We start from the raw sequence: 22808 nt of genomic DNA on the forward strand, positions 1-22808 counted from the left end.
CACCATGTTAAGATGTCAAATTGACTATCTACGAGGGGATAAACTAATACTTTTAGAGTCTTTTATTTTTCGCATGACTCAATGATATACTTATTGAACTCAGTCTTACTCCCTTGACTATCTTTTTTTACTCAAGTGTTCAACAAATCTATAATAATTGCGAACAGCTCAAGATTCATCATCATTGTTCTTCTCCATCAAATTCTCCAATTTCTCAATTTGATTTGTTGTGCTATCCTCCTCCTCATCAGTACTTTTATACGCATTATACCTTCTTCTAATCACATCTTCAATTTTTTTTTTCCTAGCATAAATCTCACAAATTCCAACTTATAACGACGGTCTAAAACAACATCAACATACAAGAGAAGATTTATCCTATCGTTTTCCTTCTAATATTTGTCACATTTTGTTTCCATTCTTCTCAATGGCAGACAACAAAGGATTATCACATATTGAATAATCTTGAATTTGTTGTTGAATTAAACAAATTTCATGGAAATAGAGATTTGATGTTACAGTCAATGATGCAGAAATTCGCATAGTAACATAATGAAATAACTTCAAGAACTTGATTAAAGCACGTGCATTATCCCAATCTTCGCTCATAATAGGACCACTTCCTTTTTTCTTTTCGTTTTCCAAAAATTTTAAAACATATTGTTCATCCTCAACTTCTAATCTTTCAAATGCTTTTTGAAATTTTTCAATAACATTTAACATAACATATGTGGAATTCCATCTAGTATGAACATCCAAACAAAGTGAATTTTTACTAGCTATTTTCTCATTTCTCACACAATTTTAAAAAGTAGCTAGTCTAGATGGTGAAGATCTTACGTGTCGAATTGCATGCTGGATTTTAACAATTGAATCATTGAGTTCTTTTAGAGCAATCCTCACAATGAGATTAAGAATGAGCACATCTTACATGCAAATATTCTCCATCTAAAATGGTCTCATTCCAATTTCTCAGTTTTCTTCTCAAATAATTAATGGCCACATCTCACACTCAAAATATTATCTATCCCTCAATCCGACAAACATTTCTCAATTTTTTCCCCAATGATTTCTCTTTTATGATTTGGAATCATGCAAAAGTTTAAAAATTCTTTTTTGTAAATTCTAATTATCATCCATAAAGTGTGCTTAGAGAACCATATAACTAACATTTTGAATTGAGGTCCATGTGTCCGTCGTCAAACTAACCTTCAACCCTTTCTTCCTAATAAATTCTTTCAACTTTTTTTTTATTTGTGTAAAGTTGAAGACAATCTCTTGTAACCGTCCATTTGATGGCACAATAAATTTAAGTTGCAAAGTACTAGAATATTCACGAAATCCTTCCGACTCAACCACCCTAAATGGCATCTCTTCAACAATAACACAAATCTCTTCAACAATAACAAATTTTACAAGTACTAGTCTACATTTCTCGACGCTAAAAGTTGTGGCAACCAAACTAAAACTTCCTTCTCCTTCCTTTTCTGTGTTTTCAAAAAGAAATAGTTTTTGTTTAGCATCATTTATTCTTCCTGGATATTTTCTACACTTAGTACGAATATGCTTTAACATATTTGAGGTACCATTGTTTTGAGTATCACATGCATAGGTAAACACCATAATAATTACACTTTGCTCCAGGGAAATCAGACTTACTTTCAACTTTTGTAAAGTGTTCCCACACACCTGAGGTCTTATTCGTAGTAGTTGTCTTATTCTTCTTCACCACTTTTGTTTCAATAGATGGCTAGTTGAGTGGTAACTTCCTCTTGTCTTTTTTCTTTCTGCTGGGACTTGTATTTTCACTCACACCCACCATAAAAAATAACTATTTAACAAAATAAAAATGACATTAACGATTTTTTAGAATTGATATTCTAAAATCTCACTTTTTTTCCCTAAATAATTTCCACCAAAAGAATTAAACCAATTTTGTAAATAAAAAACATTAAAATCAACAGATCCGTTAATTTGGAGAACGATATCTGAGATGGAAGATGAAACTTGGAAGTAGGACAAAATGAAAATGAAAATGGAACTTCCGAGCGGCGGCTGGATGTACGACTCCGAGTACGAACGTAAACGTGAAGGCGGCTGGGTTCGCGCTGGATGAACGTGGAGCGGCGGCTGGATGAACGTGACGGTCGACGACTGACACTGGATGGAAGAATGAATGGGAGTGGTCACCTGGTCAGTGGAGTCCCTGATCAGCTGGATGGAAGAATGAATGAGATTAGGGTTTGGTTTTTTTTTTTTTTTTTTTTTAAGTTGAACAAAAAGATTGGGCTGGACTTATGGGCTTGGGGTATACATTTAATAACTTAATATTTAATATGGGCCGGCTGGTTAAATCTTAATAATACTTAATATAATATTTAATAAATATTAATATATAGGATCAGTTCGGTTCGGTTTTCCTCGATTTTTTAGGATAGCCAATTGTGGACCGAACCGAACCGACTAATTCTACTTCTTAGTGAACCATCAGCTAGTTTTTTTTTTAAATATATAAAAAAAGGACCGAACCTCGATTCGGTCCGATTTATCGGTTTTTGTCGGTTCCTGCACACTCTTATTAATTTTAACCTATAGTTTTAATATGAATTTTATTCATATTAATTTTAACCTATAGTTTTATATGGATCTTATTTATATAAATAATATTTTAATCTTATTCAAATATTTATCTCTCATATTATAAAGTACAATTTTGAATCTCATTCCAAATTAACTTTGTATTATAATGTATCTACATACATAATATCAATTTGAATCACATTCAAATATTTATTTCTCTCATATATAGTATTAATTATAAATCATATATATAATTAACTATATATTATAATGTATCTATATACATTATATTAATTATATCTTATACAATTAATTTCCTTATTTAATTTGAACAATTCAAACTAATCCAAAATTAATTGATTCTCATTTTATCCTCAATGAGCTAGCAAAGGATCTTATGGATCTATAGGTTAGAAGCTCCAATGATGTGAAATTAATTCATTAAACTATTTAATTAAATTAATCAACATTCATTAACTTTAGGTCATTCCACTAAAGACCCACAACTGCACTCTCTGTATTGTAGATAATCAATCAACAGTAAGTCAACCCTTCATTAATTGCTTGTAGTAACAGTTGGGTCAAATTACTGTTTTACCACTTATTATATCTAACTCCTTAAATATCGTTAATCTCTCTAATGAACAAACAGTTTATAGTCCAACTATAAACTAATCTCTCTCGAGCTAGTAAAAGGGTGAGGTTTCATTGTTCAAGATCTGAAATCAACCTTAAAAGAGTAATTCATCTACTTACCCTAAAGATGAGAAGGAGTGAATTTCATCTTGTGATACTATATTCCCAGCTCCTTACTCAGACAAATCCCAAATTTAGTAGGCTTATTGAGCTACTCTCACCCATACATTTCAAATGATTATCCTAAGTTCTTAACTCACTCAAGATTAAGATGAAGTCACATATGATCATCCTATGAAATGTTAATCTCTTCAATCAATTGTACTATAAAGAGAGATTAATCATTTCAAGGTTTAGTCTTATACAATTTCTTTGTATAGGATACCCCCACTCATATGTCCCTGTATGAATGATTATGATTAAATCGTTTGTAACACTTTACAAGTATTGTAATATTTACAAAGTGGGCTATATCCGTATAGGATACCCCCACTCGCATGTCTCTATGTGAATGGTTTGGATCAAATCATTTGTAACACTTTACAACTATAGTAATAGATAATGCACCCAACCTTATCTATATACTACATACCATTTAGGTTATTACTTAAATATGATCCACCAAACCTATAGTGGTTTACCTTGTAATAATGAATGAAGGTTAATTTAATTAAAGAGTATAATTAATTAATCTTGGATAATTTGAGCTCATAATCTGTAGGTCCACAAGGTTCCTTATTAGCTCACCATGGACCAACAAGGATCAGTTATGATTTGAAATACTCAAATTTCTTTAGGGAAAATATTAATTGTATTAGATACAATTAATATATAACTTATTATAAAGTTTATTTGAATCGTTTGAATGAGGTTCAAATAATAACTATATAATATGAAATTTTAATTATTTATTTGGATGAGATTCATATAAATAGGTTGTTTAATTTAAATAAGATTTTAGTTAAATAAATAGAGGAAGAATTAATTTAATTATTTGAGTTCGATTCAAATAGTTAATTATTTAATTTGGATTATATTCAAATTCAATATCCTCCAGAGAATAAATATTTAAACATGATTTAAATACTTTAGACTATTTAATATGATATGTTATTTGGGTAAATATTTATTAATATTGGATATTATTAAATATTTAATTTAACATCTCTATAGATGGGTGATCCCAATAGGATTAGAGTAACCAATTCTATAAATAGTGTTCGCTTTTTTGCCCTTAACCTTAAATTAATTAATTAATTAATATGTTGATGATAACAAACCTACTTTTATTTATTAATAATTTAAGTATTTTGAAGTGTCCGTTGCATAAAGCTCGGAACAATGGTTCCAACACAATTTGAATCACCTAAATTGGACCTCAAATGAAGAGATATGGCCAAAACAAGCTTAATGAAAAAATCCCGAGAGAAAGCGTACGCATTGAAATGTGCTACTTAGAGCCATGGAGAAATGACACATGGTGGACTTTTGATTTTTTGATTGGTTTTAAAAAAAAATGAATTTAATATTATCTTATATTTGTGTCTAATGGCTAATTTTTGACACATTGTGGACATTTGCTTTTTGTTGGATTTTTAAAAAAATATATACTATATATTTTTTTAATGTCGGGCCGCTAGTTGAGTCTAAATTTCCACCATTCAATTTTCTTTTACCAATCTCTAATGACCCAAATTAAATTTGGATTTCACCCTTCTCCTCTATTTAAACACATCTTCTTCTCTAAATTAATATAACAATTTTACATTACTTTTCAATCCTCCATAACTCAAAACCACCATTGCTATTCTCTCTCTAAGATTCAATTTTCTTCTTTTCATCTAATTTTTTAGAGATATCTTATGTATTGTGAGGATTGATTTGTTGTGAGCAAAAGATTGTAAATCTACTCTTCAAGAGAGTTTTCCTCGTATTGTTCTTCATTTCCATATTCATTGTAAGGGTTGCTCTTGATCCCTAAAAGTAGTGGTTGTAATGGTTTGACCCTCAACCGTGAAAATGATCGGGTTCGTTATTGCTCCCGAAAAAAAAAAAACGTTGTAGTGGTTCGACTCTAAACCGTGCAAAGAATCAAGTTCGTAGTGACATACCCAAGAGAAGCTTATAAAGTAGATGTAGGCCAATTGTGTCGAACCACTATAAAATTCTCAGTGTCAATTTCTCTATCACTCTCTTATTTAATTTTGTAATTAATTTATTAATATATTCCATTACCTTGAATTAATTGCTCTAGTTTATTCTTGAATTTGTTTATGCCAATTTATTGATCTTTTTAATTGAATGTATTTGCATAAAATTTTTGTTTAAATTACTAATTAACAAAAGTTTGTTAATTTGTTTAATTGGCCCACATTAGAAAAAGTTGTTCACTAGTTTAAATGAACTCTATTCACCTTCTCTAGGTTGTCATACTGATCCTACAATAGGACCCGTGAGAGTTCTCATATAACACATTCTATACAAGAATAATCTCTAAGTTTACTCTAAAACTCTCCCTTTAGGAATTCTCCCAATTTTCTTAGAAAAGTTCTAATAAAATTCTTCTTTTTAATTCTCTCTATTTTTTCAAGAAGCGGTTCCTACAAGCCGAATCCTTGCCATAGTCAAGGAAGATTTCGTGGAATAAGAAGAATTTAAGAAGGATTATCAATTTCAAGAGAAGATTTCATTGTGATCACATATCGACAGTGGTATGGTTATTAATATTTTCTTATTAATTTATATTTTTAATTATTTCAAAAAATCAAAGAAAGTGATCCCATACTTTCGTCGAAATTCAAATCCCTTTATTGAAAATATAAGTTAATTTGTGATTCAAATCCCTTACTCGAGAATATAAGTTAATTCGTGGGTTTTCTACCTTCTCTCTCATCCCTCTTTTTTGCCTTTTTTATGTCCTAAGGGAAAAACCATGTCCACTATTGTATTCATTTAATTTCTTTATCAGTAACTTTAATCTCCCATTTCCCAATCATACCAAAAGCTACCATTAAATGTTGTCCCATAGATTTAATTTAATATAATGAGAATTAATCTAAATATCAACCTAAATATCTCTCAGTTAACATTTATAATATGTGCTCTTGATAAAGAGATCATGTTGAACATAATTCAACTAATAATAATCATTAATTATGATGCTCAAAATTTCTAAATTGTTATGAAGCACCTCTAGAAACATTTGATAATACATTTATTTTTCCATTTCTTGTATCTCTTTCTTTCTTTTTTAAACATACTATTATATTTGGTAACTGTTTTTTAATTTTAAAAATATGTTTTTTCCCTAAAATTTTTAATTTCTCTAAATATTGATTTATATATATATATATGAGTCTTTTTAAAAATGCACAACAATAAAATTTTTTACTCTTCTAATTTAATAATACGTTGGAGTGAAAATTTGAATCCTTGACATTTTAGTTGATCATATACATATATTATACAACTTTAATTTATTAAATAGATTAAAAGTCCTTAATTTAAGGGGGTTAAAGTTTTTTCTTCAATACTTTGATTTTTTATTAATGAAAATCTCTATTCATGACTCAAAAAATTGTTGAGTTTACAAAAATGACCTGCTTTTTTGGAAACAATATTTTCTAACATTTTTTAAAATTATTATATATTATTTTATTGGAATTCCTTTGGGAAAAATGACTTTTTTGCCCTTATTCATTAATTGCTTGAAATTAACTTCTACCAAAATGTTTACCTAACTTTACCTAACGTTTTTTTTTTCTTTGAAGATTAGGTAACCCAACAAAAATTTGATCTTACAAAATCTATCAAAATCTCCCCATAACTCATTTTTGCAGAACTGATCTTCCAAAAGTTATCTAGAAAGGTACGGCACATAAAACTCCAATTTATTAATAATTAATATTTTTCTAATAGGAAAGACATTAAAATATAGTTTACAAGATTGAAAACGAATAAAGAGAACTATTTCAAGGTCTTCCAAAATTTTTTGTGTGCAAAGAAGTTGTGTCGATAAAAGGTAGGAGGAAAAGAGAGACTTCCCCTATATGCGGTTAATTTAGTCTCATAATAAGAAAAAAAAAATATTACCAATTTCTTTCTATTTCATTTATTTCATTTGTAGTTATTGCAAATTCCAACTTGAGTATCAAAGTTCGAAACTAAGAACTATTGAGGGTTCCAATCTCTCTCTCATTTTACTCAGCGAATAGATTTGGGAAGGTTAATAAATAAGGGGAAGTAGTATTACAACCGAAGATGAGTGAATGAGAAAGCATCTCTTCTTGGTAGAATAGGTAGAGCATGACTTCTCTCAACTATTCTATTATTAGTTCTTAGTAATAGTGATAGATAATGAGTTGTATTTTCAACTTTCAAAGAGGTTATTGATTGAGAAAGTCAAGTAGGGCAAAATCATGATAAGGACGTCAATGTTTCAGTGTAAACAAGTGGGGGCCGACTCAAGGACCTATTGGTTTAGGTAAATATTTAATGCATTCTCCAACAACAGAAGTCCAAGCTCATGGAATTGTTGATCTTGTAGTAGTTGAATAAAAAATATCAGGAATTTCATGAAAAATCCAAAATTTGAGATTTTATTTTTTTCATTGAGATTAATATAATATTTTCTATTACTATAATATAATGAACATTTAATATAAAATAAATAAAAGTAATGGAAGGAAAACATAAGGGAAAACACTCATTCATAGTTGATTTTTAAAAAAAAAATGTAAAAAAATATATGGTAACTTTTTGTACCTTAGAAAAAAAACCTTACACCTAAATAAACAAACTTCTCAGGTGAACATATACTTACCAACTCATATTCAAACATTCCTTGGTGTTCGTTGGTGACATTAGCAATAAAAACAAAATCTTATTTTTTAAAAAATAGAATATATTTTAAATTTCATATATATTAAATAGAAAATAGTAGTTTACTGGATATTTTTAAATATAAAAAATATTTAAAAATATTCACATTTTATAACAAAAAATTTCAAAAGTAAAAAAAAAAAATGTAAAATTTTTGGATTTTTTTATTTATTAGAATTTCCATTTCCCTGAACTTAAAAGATATATTTTATCTTAATTAATTTTCAAATAGAAAATATTCTTTTTGTTGGAACCAAACATAATAATTCAAAATCATATGAAATCACTTTTAAAAATTTGGAAATAAAGATAAATATAATTGTTTAAAAATAAATTTTACAAAATCAATTATACCTAAATCAATTACAAAATAAATTTCTACAATCATTACTTCAACAATCACTCCAATTAAGGTTATCCAGACAACGCTCAAGGCTCACATGCGAGCCGAAAGCCAAAAGAAAAACATGGAGTTGCATAGGGTCCATTTAGACCCTAAATTTTTTAAAGTTCTGAGTTTAAATTGATACAACCCTCAAAGTTTAGAGGTACAAATTGATATTCACGCTATTTTTTAATGGCAACAACTTTATCTTTTTTTTAAAAAAAATAATGTTAAACATGACAATTAATTATTAGTAAGAGCGGTGCTTTAGCTAAAATATTTCTAAACATCTGTATACACGTGTTAGGAGAATGAGAACGTCAAACTAGAGGATTAAGGACTCATCTATAAGCTCCAATTACTATAGTATACTAAAGTTTTCACAAACATCTGTGTCATGTGCCAGCAATATGAGATGATCAAACTAGATCATAATTCATCCATAAGCGTCAAGTACTGTACTAAAATTTTACTATTCTAAATTTTTTCAAAGATATTAAACCTTGAATATGGTATTAAATAGTAAATACACATTTGAGCACACAAAATATTGAATATATCACAATTCTACTATTTTATTAATCTTTTATTTGCAAATTTAAATTTTAAGATTATCAAATACACCCAACATTTTATAATCATTTATGGCCTTGGTAATTTTTGCTTTTATTCGATTTAATTTACCTTTAAAATATTCATTTTTTTTATTATAATTCGATCCTTTTATTCATCTATTTTCAACTTTTTTGTCCATTTTGTTCTCTTAAGAAAAAAACTTTGTGTTTAAAAGTAATTTTTTTTTTTAATCTTCTGTATTCCTTTTTTTTAGATCTCATGTAGGCTAAGATATGTTAGTTAGTATAAAATTATTAGTTTGAACTTGAAATTTTTTTTGTTTGGAATCTCTAGATTTCAAGTGATTTCAAATGAATTCAGTTATCATCACTAAAGAAAATGGTTATCTTAAATCCATGTTAAATTTAAACAACTGTTTTTTAAGAGAAAGAACTTAAACAACTTTTCTCAAGAAAGTGGTTGAATTTTCAAGATTTTATTTATTTAATATTTTTCATATTTGAAATACAAAATTTAAAAAGGGCGGTTTTCAAATATAACAAAATGAATCAAAATATAGATACAGTAGTCTATCGTGATCTATCGCAGATAGATTGTGATATTTTGCTATATTTGTAAAAATTTTGAGAAGTTTTGTCATTTAAGGTAATTTTTCAAATTTAAAATCATTTCTCTAGAATTTAAATAATTGCTAGCACTTTCTTTCAATCCAAACTCGATTGAGGATAGAAACCTCAAAATTTAGAAGAATATATTGATTTTTATTATAAATATGTTAAATTAGATGTAATTAGACGCCCAAGTCATGTGTCACTCTACCTATGTATGCTTTATTCATGTATCTCATACCCAACATTATTTGTGTCCACAATAAGATACATTGGTGATCAATCCAAAAAGATATGAGAAAGTGGAGAAATTCATATTTTGTTATTTTATTTACTTTTATTATTTATTTATTTTATATATTTTAATATTATATTTTCTCTATATCCGAGTTGTCCTTGTACGTTGTTTTGCCCCTCAATTTTACAATACATTATCAGCACGATCTCCTATCTCTGCTAAAGGTAGGTCCTGTTTTTTCATTTTTATTATAATTAATAAAGTAAATGTTGTTTTACATATTTGATATATTATATTTATAATATAAATATAATATTTTTAAATAATGTTACTATGAAAAATATTACAAAATTAAAATTTGTAGCATTTGATATTTTAATGGTAATAATTATTTTTTATTAATGCTTGATGCCAAAATACATCTGGATGCCATGAAAATATGATCATCAGAAAAAAAAAAAAAATCTTCCTAAAACTCATCGTAAATGGACACACTTGAGGTTCCAAAATTTAATCAATATGTTAGAGAAAACATTTTTTTACATTTCGGATATGTTCCTGCAGTACTAATATCAAGAGAAATATTTTAAAAGTATTATGCACTCATCTAATGTCTTCTCGTGACTAAATGAAATAACGATTTATTGATTAAAAAAAGTATATGAATCTCAACCGACTAAAACAACAACATTCCCTAAAGTGAATATTGTAAATTTTAATAATCGTAGATGAAAAATCATGTATCTCACCCAACTGGAACAGCAACATTCCCTAACGTGAATACTATGAATTTTAATAATCGTGGTCAAGATCGTAGTCATGATCAAGGTCATGACCGTGATAAATGAAGAAATAATTATTATTTTCGTGGTGGTCATTCTAATAATTCAAATTTCAAAAGAATCGCACAAAATGATTATCACAAAGGAAAAGCTCCACAAGATAAAAGTTCAAAAAGTGTTGAAAATAAATGCTTCCGATGTGGAATGACTGGGCATTGGTCATGTAGCTATCTATATCAAAACACTTAATTGATCTCTATCAAGTCTTCCTGAAGGAAAAATAGAAAAATGTTGAAGCAAATTTTGCATACTAGAATAATAATATATTTGACCCATCCTAAATGACTAATTTGGACGTGACAGACTTCTTTGAATCTCCTGAAAGATAGCCACTGTTGAACGAATATCAAATGTTTCTTTTGACTTTGAGAATATTTATACGTATTGTTGTTATTTTCTTTTATCTATCTTCATGTTTCTTTTTTTGGGGTAAATTTTAACTTTTGTATATTCCAAGTATTATTTTTTTTATTGTAATTATTTTCTTTTAATGAAGAAACCTGGATCATTTTCATATGTTGAGTGATTAAAAAATGAGCAAAAAAGATACATGTCCGGCAGACGGTGCAACTATAAACACAATACTTACAAGCAAAAAGTATATTTTCCAAACTAACAATGCTAGAAGCAAAAGTCAATACAATATTAGGTTCTGCATACCTAATTGAAGGGTTTGGAAAAGCAAATATTATTTTTCCTAGAGGAACACAATGCATTGTTCTCTAGTTAATCAAAGGGAAATCTACTAAGTTTTAAAGATATACGTTGCAATTGTTATCATATTGAGACTGATAGTAAGAATAATGTGGAATATCAATATATCATATCTATTGTCTCATATAAAAAACGTATACTGGAAGAGTTGTCTGCTTTATCTTCTGGATTACATTATAGTCATATACGAGTAATTGAAACATATGCAATAATGAGCTTGAAGTTCATGAATTCAGACATATTTACAATTTAGCATGACAGATTAGGTCACCTAAGGTTATAATGATGAAAAGAATTATTGAGAATTCAAATGGACATCCATTGAAGAGCCAGAAGATTCTTCAATCTAATGAATTGTCATGTGATGCTTGCTCTTAAGAAAAATTCATCATTAGACCATCATCATGTAAAGTGGGGATTGAATCACCTATATTTTTAGAACGAATTCATGGTGATATATATGGATCTATTAACCCACCAAGTTGACCATTTAGATATTTTATGGTATTAAAATACGCATCCAACAAATGGTCACACGTGTGCTTATTATCAAGTTAAAATTTTGCATTTGCAAGATTATTGGCTCAAATAATTAAGTTAAGAGCAGAATTTTCTGATTATACAATTAAGACCATTTGTCTTGATAATGCTGGTGAATTTACAACCCAAGCTTTTGATAACTATTGTATGTCAATCGGGATAAGTGTTGAACATCATGTAACTCATGTTCATACACAAAATGGTTTAGCAGAATCATTCATAAAATGTTTGCAGTTAATTGCTAGACCATTGCTTATGAGCGCTAAGCCTCCTACATCTCTATGGGAACATGCTATTTTGCATGCAGCGTCACTTGTACGCATTAGACCATAGCTTATCATAAGCACTTGCCATTACTATTAGCTTATAGTCATGTACCAAATATTTTCTATCAGAGAATTTTTGGATGTACAATATATGTTTCAATTGCTTCACCACAACGTATTAAAATGGGTCCTCAAAGGAGGTTAAGAATACATGTTGGATATGATTCTCCATCAATTATTAAATATCTTGAACCCCTGACATGTAACGACCGGATCCTTACATATTATGGTCCAACCGCTACGACATGCCTGCTTAGACTTTTCTATTATGAGATGAGTTTTGGTAAAAATCTCAAAAGAACATATCTAGGATTTTATTAATTAGGTAGAAAACTATATAAAAAGTTTATTTTATAAAACACCAGGATCCATAAAACACTAGTGTAATGATACAAAAATGCATATGCCTATAATAGTGAGTTTGATGGTTGGCCATTTGAGCGACGTCTAGTTCTGCCACCTATGCTGTGTCCTTATCTACAAAGTCTATAAAAATAGGATGAGTATATAATATACCCAGTAAGTAGTTCTCACATAGGGTAGTGACCAAATGCACAATCACATGCAACATGTTCTGAAAACATATGATTGGGACCGAAAACATATAATAACATGTGGTGGTCGGTTATGCTTCTAACGTAAATTTCTCCGCCCTGATAGGAAGATGAGGACTTAGGCGGAAACTAACCCATTTGATGATTAGCGGGTTATACAGTCAGTAGGGCCAGAGTCGCATCCAACATCAACTATTAACCTAAACATAAGATTGGACTAGAGGGGTGCAACCATATATACCCTGTTAGTCCCCAGCATAATCTTGACATAGAATTGAGTCTAGAAGGGTGCAACCAAACATGCCCTGCTAACCCTAGAAGCATAACCTTTATCTAATTAAAATTTAATCTTATGAACAAACATAATGCATGGGGTCCCTTGTCGATAAACGTATTTTAAACATGTAATGCAACATAACAATAACATAATTATGCAACATATTAAAGGTACACTACCATGAACCACTTAAAGAGAGGGTGAGATAAACTACTTACCTTGACTGCAATCCTAGTTATTCCTTATTATTCCTTATGGTTTAATCAGTAGAGCTTTCCCTCTTAAATTAGAAGGAAATTTGGGCAGCACTTTCCTTGCGTTTCCTCCTTCTAACTAACAGAATTACTTCATCCTTTTTACACGATTTTTACTACTGAGTTTTGTTTGAGAATCCGTTTAACTTCCAGCCTAAAGCCTCCTATTTATAGCCATTTCCAGCTCTTCTCTGTGTGACAACTCATCCTACACCTGACTTCTTTAAAATTACTTAGGTTTAAGAATTTCTTTTAATAAGACACCTAATTTTGGCTAACATTTGCCCTTACGTCATCAACATTTGTTTGTATTCCATTTTAGGGTTCCATGTATAATCTATAAGATCGTGGCCAAATTCAACGCATAATCCACGCTTCTGTCCAAATCTCGCTCTTTCTGTTCTCAAAATCTCGCTCTTTCCAGCTTTCTCGCTGGTTTGGCTCTCGTGACTCTTGCTCTCACTCTCGCTCTCGCTCCCGCTCTCTCCCACTCTCACTGATAATCTCACTCTCTCCACTATCGCTCTCTCCAATTTTTTCTCCACTCTCGCTCTCTCTAATTTCCTCTCCACTCTCGCTCTCTCCACTCTTGCTCTCTCTAATTTTCTCTCCAATCTCGCTAGTTTTCACGCGTGGGTTGCCTTCACTGCTTATGGATTCCACTTCCCATTTTTAACTCTTTCAAATTTTAAGAGTATATGGGCAATTAATTCACCTTCAATTCCTCCAATGAGCAGTGCCCAAACTAAAAGTTATCTACTGCCCTTTGTCTCCTGAATTAGCTAGCGTCCAACTTCTAATTAATCCTCCCTGATTCTGCCCTCTTATTCATTATTTTTTGGATAATTAATAAATTTCTTATTTTTTTTCTAATTCTAAATTTCCACCTGATTTTCCTATTAAATTTATATATTTTTCATTCTTAATTATATATTTTATTTGTTTTCCTGCTTTCTAAATTAGGGTTAGGGTATTATATTTACTACCCCTTAAATAAAATTTCGTCTTGCTTAACATTTGACTTTTAATTTCCTGTAGTGTATGCGTACAAATTTGGGTTGTTACATTCTTCCTCCCTTAAGAACTTTCATCCTCGAAAGTTTCTTGGTTCTTAAACAGATAAGGGTATTTGACTTCCATCTCTTCTTCTCGTTTCCATCTAGCTTTTTCTACTTGTCGATTTCTCCAGAGAACCTTCACTAAACTTATTTCCCGATTACGAAGTGACTTTTTTTCTCTTGCTAGGATACAAACTGGAGTTTCTTCATATTCCAAGTTTTCACTTATTTGTAGAGGTTCATAGTTTACTACATGTGATTGGTCAAACACGTATTTTCGAAGCATCGATACATGAAATACATTATGTATTGTAAAAAGCGTGGGTGGTAATCCCAATCGATAAGCTACTTGGCCAATACGTTCTAATATTTCAAAGGGTCAAGCGGGGGGCTAAGTTTGCCTTTTCGTCCGAAATGCATAATGCCTTTCATTGGTGCTACCTTTAAGAATACGTGATCTCCTACTTTGAATTCCAACTTTTTTCGATGGTTATCAGCATAACTCTTCTGTCTGCTTTGAGCTATTCACATTTTTTCCCGAATTAGCTTAATTGACTCTGATGTTTGCTGCACCAATTCAGGCCCTAGTAGTGTTCGCTCCCCGACTTCATCCCAGTGTACAGGGGATCTACATTTTTTTCTGTATAAGGCTTTGAAGGGAGCCATACCAATTTTCGCTTGATAACTATTATTATAAGCAAATTCTATAAGATGTATCTGCAAATCCCATGCTCCAATAAAATCCAAAGCACATGCCCTCAACATGTCTTCTAGGATTTGACTAACTTCTTCTGTTTGGCCATCAGTTTGTGGGTGGAAGGCTGTACTGAAACTTAGCTGTGTGCCCATTGCTTTCTGCAAACTTTTCCAAAACTTGGAGACGAAACGAGGGTCTCGATCTGAAACAATTGATACTGGGATTCCATGTAACCGGATGACCTCTTTTAAGTACATTTGAGCTAGTGCTTCCGTAGTGTGAGTAGTCTTGCATGGTAGGAAATGGGCCAATTTGGTGAGTCGATCCACAATCACTCAAATCATGTTGTGGCCTTTAACAGTTCTCGGGAGTCCTGAGATGAAGTCCATAGAAATATGCTCCTATTTCCATTCTGGAACATTTAGGGGCCGGAGGAGTCCTTGTGTCGTTGCCGTAGAGCTTTCACCTGTTGACAAACCAAACATTTACTTACATAGTCGGCTATATCTTTTTTCATGTTACACCACCAGTAATGTGCTTTCAAATCTCGATACATTTTGGTATTCCAAGGATGTATTAAAAAGCATGATTCATGAGCTTCCTTCAGTAGTTCTTTCTTGATTTCTTCATCATCTGGTACACATAGACGTCCACGATAGAGAAGTGCCAAGTCTGGGGCTATAGAGAATTGACCGGTTTCTCCATTCTCTGGCTGCAGTTGTTTGTTTAGGTATTTATCTATTTGTTGTGCATCAATTATCCTTTATCTTAATGCAAGTCTTGCAATTAACTGTGCTATTTGAGTTGTGAATGTTTCTGGTATTAGTGAGATCTTAGCTCTTTCAAGGTCATCCATTATGTATTTGGAGATGGTACTTAGGGCTGTTGTATGAGCTGACTTTCTGCTAAGAGCATTAGCAACAATGTTAGCTTTTTCTAAATGATAGAGGATCTCACAGTCATAGTCTTTGACTAATTCTAACCATCTTCGTTGCCTCATATTTAACTCTTTCTGGGTAAAGAAGTACTTAAGGCTTTTATGATCTGTATAAATTTGGATCTTTTCCCCATATAAGTAATGTCTCCATATCTTTAAGGCAAAGACTACGACAGCTAACTCCAAGTCATGAACTGGATAATTTTGTTCATAAGGTTTTAGTTGTCTTGAAGCATATGCTATTAGCTTTCCGTGTTGCATCAATACACAACCAAGCCCCTTCTTTGATGTGTCACTGTACACAGTTAAACCCTCTAATCCGTCAGGTATAGTGAGAATAGGGGCTGTGGTCAACTTTTCTTTTAGTTCCTGGAAGCTTTGCTCACATGCTTGATTCCAGACAAAAGGATTATTCTTCTTGGTGAGGTTAGTTAAGGGTAATGCTATACTTGAGAAATTCTTCACAAATCGTCTATAATATCCTATTAATCTAAGGAAGCTTCGCACTTCGCTGACTGTTGTTGGGCGAGGCCACTTGCTAACTATATCAATCTTAGCAGGGTCCACTGAGATTCCTTCTTGCTTTACGATATGCCCTAGATAGGCGACTTGTCGCGTTCAAAACTCACACTTGGAGAATTTGGCATACAACTTTTCATTTCTTAATATGGAAAGGATGTTTCTAAGATGTTTCTGCCTCAGACTTGGAATAAACCAAAATATCATCTATAAATACGATCACGAAGTTATCAAAATAGTCCTTAAAAATTCTATTCATCAAGCCCATGAAGGCTACTGGGGCATTCGTTAATCCAAAGGGCATCACAACAAATTCATAATGCCCATATCTTATTCGGAAAGCAATCTTGGGTATATCAGACTCCTTAATTCGTAGTTGATGATATCCAGATCGTAAATCTATTTTGGAGAATACTGAGGCTCCTTGTAATTGATCAAATAGGTCATCAATGCGTGGAAGTGGGTACTTATTCTTTATTGTCAACTTATTCAACTCCCTATAATCTATACATAAACGCATTGATCCATCCTTTTTCTTAACAAATAAGACAGGTGCTCCCCATGGAGACACGCTAGGGCATATAAATCCCTTATCTAAAAATTCTTGTAATTGTATTTTGAGTTCTTTTAATTCCGCAGGTACCATTCTATATGGTGCTTTAGATATTGGTTCAGCTCCGGGAATTAGATCTATACAAAATTCTATTTCTCGACTAGGTGGTAAACCTGGTAGCTCTTCTGGAAATACATCTTCAAATTCTCTTATTACAGGAATGGCCTTAATTTCATCCTTTCGGTTTCATAAATCCACTACACTTGCTAAATATGCCCAAGCCCCATGGTTGAGCAAATGTTTAGTTTTTAAGGCTGAAATTATTCTTGGGGCTGATTGTGTATTAGAACTCTTAAACTTAAACTTGGTTCCTGTTGGAAAGATGAATATGACCTCTTTATTATGGCAATCTATGCTTGCATAGTTTGCTGTTAACCAGTTCATACCTAGTATTATGTCGAAATCACTTATGTCTAGGATGATAAGGATCACCCCTAGTTTATGTCTTGATACTAACAATTCACAGTTTTCTACTACTGAGTGGGCCAACATAGATACTCCAGCAGGAGTAGCTACGGATAGAATGTAGCCTAAGGGCTTTGATGTTAATTGAGCATGTTGTGCAAATGTTGTAGAGATGAATGAATGAATAGAGCCTGAATCAAATAAAGTGAAGGCATAATACCCAAGGATGGGTAATGTACCTGTAACAATTGCATCTTGATCCTCTGCCTCTTAATGTGTAACAGCAAACACCCGTCCTTTCTGTTGTTGGGTAACCTTGTTACTAGTAGGCTGGGTGCTCTGGGCAGTTGATACTTGGTTGATGAGCTTTGGGCAAGCCGTTGCATAGTGACCCGTCTGGCCGCAGTTGAAACACACCCCTAAGTTCCAAAGACATTGCCCCTGATGGTGTTTTCCACAATTTCTGCACTTAGGATATGTGAATGTTTGACTCTTCTATTGTAACTGTACGCCCTGTGTGCTTTGGGAAATTTTTGCTTGCCGTTGTGAACGTTGGAATCCCTGTTGGGTGAATTTCCTCTTTTGATTTGGCATGAATCCTCGTTCAGAAGTCGAGGTTTTGGTAGCAAGATTTACTTTTATGAGTAAGGCCGACTCGAGGGCAAAGGCATACTCTTTGTGTCGGAAAGCAGTAAAAATGCCTTGAATGCCTTCTCTTAATCCCCAAATAAACCTTTCCACCTTCTTTTCTTCTGTGTCCACTAGTCGAGGGACAAAGTGAGACAAGCGATCAAATTTCCGTTCATACTCTGCCACCGACATGTTCTCTTGACGAAGATTAAGAAATTCCACTTCCTTTTGATATCTCACTATCAAAGGCAAATACTTGTTGTAAAAATCCTGATTGAATTGCTGCCATGAGACTGTACCTTTGATTGTTCTTTGTCTGGATTCCCACTAGAACTTTGCATCGCCCCTTAACATGAAGGTAACACAATTTACTTTCTATTCTTCTGGGATGTTCATATGGCGAAAAATAGTTTCTATTTCTGTTATCCAATTCTCTGCTATAATTGGATCCACAGATGATCCATCAAATATTGAAGGATTGAACTTCCTGAATTCTCGAATGATCTTCGAGTCATTTGTATCATTGGTTATTGGTATGGTGGACGAGGTTGTGTTTCCATTACTCATATTTTGTATTAGTATTTGTAGTGCCTCTGGTGTAAGTAACACATAAGGCGTTTGTCCATGTCCTGGATTTTGATCCCTTGTGGATTCACTTCGAGGTCTGCCTTGTCATGTTGGAGCCCTTTGTGGTGGCATCTGGTACACACATTTTATTTTTCATAATAAGGAAGCGATCTAATTTTAATTTTTTTTAACTCATACCTTATGTTTACTAAGTTATTTACTAAATTACTTGTTTGAAAATTCCACTTACCAGTGTATTTGGCATAACTGTGGGCATCACTTAACAAGCCGAACCATCAAACACCATGACTTTTCTGATTAGTAGAGCCTAATTGGCTCAAATGCTCTGATACCAACCTGTAACGACCAGATCCTTACATATTATGGTCCGACCGCTACGACATGCATGCTTAGATTTTTCTATTATGAGATGAGTTTTGGTAAAAATCTCAAAAGAATATATCTAAGATTTTATTAATTAGGTAGAAAACTATATAAAAAGTTTATTTACAAAACACCAGGATCCATAAAACACTAGCGTAATGATACAAAAATGCATCTGCCTATAATAATGAGTTTGATGGTTCGCCATTTGAGCGACGTCCAGTTCTGCCACCTACGTTGTGTCCTTATCTACAAAGTCTGTAAAAATAGGATGAGTATATAATATACCCAGTAAGTAGTTCTCACATAGGATAGTGACCAAATGCACAATCACATGCAACATGTTCTGAAAACATATGATTGGGAGCGAAAACATATAATAACATGTGGTGGTCGGTTATGCTTCTAACGCAAATTTCTCCGCCCTGATAGGAAGATGAGGACTTAGGCAGAAACTAACCCATCTGATGATTAGCGGGTTATGCAGTCAGTAGGGCCAGAGTCGCATCCAACATCAACCATTAATCTAAACGTAAGATTGGACTAGAGGGGTGCAACCATACATATTCTGTTAGTTCCTAGCATAATCTTGACATAGAATTGGGTCTAGAGGGGTGCAACCATACATACCCTGCTAACCCTAGAAGCATAACCTTTATCTAATTAAAATTTAATCTTATGAACAAACATAATGCATGGGGTCCCTTGTCGATAAATGTATTTTAAACATGTAATGTAACATAACAATAACATAATTATGCAACATATTAAAGGTACACTACCATGAACCACTTAAAGAGAGGGTGAGATAAACTACTTACCTTGACTGCGATCCTAGTTATTCCTTATTATTCCTTGTGGTTTAATCAGTAGAGCTTTCCCTCTTAAATTAGAAGGAAATTTGGGCAGCACTTCCCTTGCGTTTCCTCCTTCTAACTAACAGAATTACTTCACCCTTTTCACACGATTTTTACTACTGAGTTTTGTTTGAGAATCCGTTTAACTTCTAGCCTAAAGCCTCCTGTTTATAGCCGTTTCCGGCTCTTCTCTATGTGACAACTCATCCTACACCTGGCTTCTTTAAAATTACTTAGGTTTAAGAAATTCTCTTAATAAGACATCTAATTTTGGCTAACGTTTGCCCTTACGTCATCAACCTTTGTTTTTATTCCATTTTAGGGTTCTCCATGTATAATCTATAAGATCGTGGCCAAATTCAACGCATAATCCACGCTTCTGTCCAAATCTCGCTCTTTCTGTTCTTAGAATCTCGCTCTCTCCAGCTTTCTCGCTGGTTTGGCTCTCATGACTCTCGCTCTCGCTGATTTGGCTCTCGTGGCTCTCGCTCTCGCTCCCACTCTCTGCCACTCTCACTGAGAATCTCGTTCTTTCCACTCTCGCTCTCTCCAATTTTCTCTCCACTCTTGCTTTTTCCAATTTTTTCGCCACTCTCGCTTTCTCTAATTTTCTCTCCAATCTTGCTAGTTTTCACGCGTGGGTTGCCTTCACTGCTTGTGGATTCCACTTCCCATTTTTAACACTTTCAAATTTTAAGAGTATATGAGCAATTAATTCACCTTCAATTCTTCCAATGAGTAGTGCCCAAACAAAAAGTTATCTACTGCCCTTTGTCTCCTGAATTAGCTAGCGTCCAACTTCTAATTAATCCTCCCTGATTATGCCCCCTTATTCATTATTTTTTGGATAATTAATAAATTTCTTATTTTTTTCTAATTCTAAATTTTCACCCGATTTTCCTATTAAATTTATGTATTTTTCATTCTTAATTATATATTTTATTTGTTTTTCTGCTTTCTAAATTAGGGTTAGGGTATTACATTTACTACCCCTTAAATAAAATTTCGTCCTGTTTAACATTTGACATTTAATTTCTGTAGTGTATGCGTACAAATTTGGGTTGTTACATGACAGGTGATGTATTTATTACACGATTTGCTGATTATCATTTTAATAAAAAAAAATTTCCAACATTAGGAAGAATAATTAAGAAGTTGGAAAAGAAATTACATGGAATGCATCGTTATTGTCTCATTTAGATCCTCATACAGATCAATGTGAATTTGAAGTTTAGAAGATAATTCATTTGCAAAATATAGCAAATCAGTTATCGGATCCATTCATAGACACAAAGAAAGTAACTAAGTCACAATACCAACTGCAAATGTTCCATTGAAAATTGATATCACAATACAGTAAATTTTCACTAATGGGTCTAAAACACGACAGAAACGTGGTAGACCAGTGGGCCAAAGATAAAAATCCTTGAAAAAGAAAAATAATTAACAATAAAAAAGACTTGATTGAGGATGTAAATATCCATGAAGAAAATGTGGACATGATTGATAGTCGAATTAGTGAAGAAGGTGAAATACTTAAGATAATAATGAGATTTCAATAAACTATATCATGACATGAAAAAGATGGAATTAGACTCATGTAGTTATTGACAAGATTTTTGCGTATAATACTGATCTTGATATTGTATCTAAAAATGAAGATTATGAACCAAAATCTGTTGATAAATGTCGACATAGAAAAAAAAATAGCTTTAGTGGAAAGAAGCAATCGAGACAGAATTAAATTCATTTTCAAAACGTCAGGTTTTTGGACTAGTAGTCTGAACACCAGAAGGTATCAAACCTGTGAGATACAAATGGGTATTTGTGAGAAAAAAATGAAAATAATGGGGTCACAAGATGTAAAGCAAGACTAATTGAACGAGTTTTTTTCACAAATACATGGTATTGATTATGAGGAGACGTATTCTCCAGTAGTGAATACAATTACACTAAGATATTTAATGGGCCCGACTGTGTATGAAAACCTGGATACGCATCTTAGGATGTAGTCACAACATATTTATATGGATCTCTTGATGATGATTTTATATAAGAATCCCAGAAGAATTTAAAGTACTTGAAACGTATAAATCAAATTCTCGGGAATTGTGTTCAAGTTACAAAGATCACCATATGGACTGAAACAGTTAGGACGAATGTGATACAATCACCTGAATGGATATTTGTTGAAAGAATAATATCAAAAGAAATCAATATGTCTACGTATTTTTATAAAGAAATCACAGTCATAATTTGCTATTATAACTATATATGTTGATGACTTAAATATAATTGGAACTTCGGAAGAGATTTCAAATAATAAAATATCTTAAGAAAGAATTTGAGATGAAAGATCTTGGAAAAACAAAATTTTTCCTTGGTTTGCATAATGAACATTTAGCAGATAAATATTTGTTCATCAGTCAAATTATATAAGAAAATTTTTGAAATTATTTTATATAGACAAAGCACATCCATTCAACATTCCAATGGAAGTTTGTTCATTAGATGTGAGGAAAGATATATTTCGACCTCGAAATGATAATGAAGAACTACTTAGTTCTGAAGTACCATATCTTAGTGCAATTGGTGCACTTATGTATCTTGCTAATAATACAAGACTTGATATTGCATTTTCAGTAAATTTATTAGTTAGATACAGTTCTTCTCCAACAAAAAAACAATGGAATGAAGTTAATCATAGACTCTGTTATCTTCGAGGATCGA

This window comes from Benincasa hispida, chromosome 8 (genome assembly GCF_027475165.1).
Source record: "Benincasa hispida cultivar pf3 chromosome 8, pf3_genome.v1.1, whole genome shotgun sequence".
NCBI classification, from domain to species: Eukaryota; Viridiplantae; Streptophyta; class Magnoliopsida; order Cucurbitales; family Cucurbitaceae; genus Benincasa; species Benincasa hispida.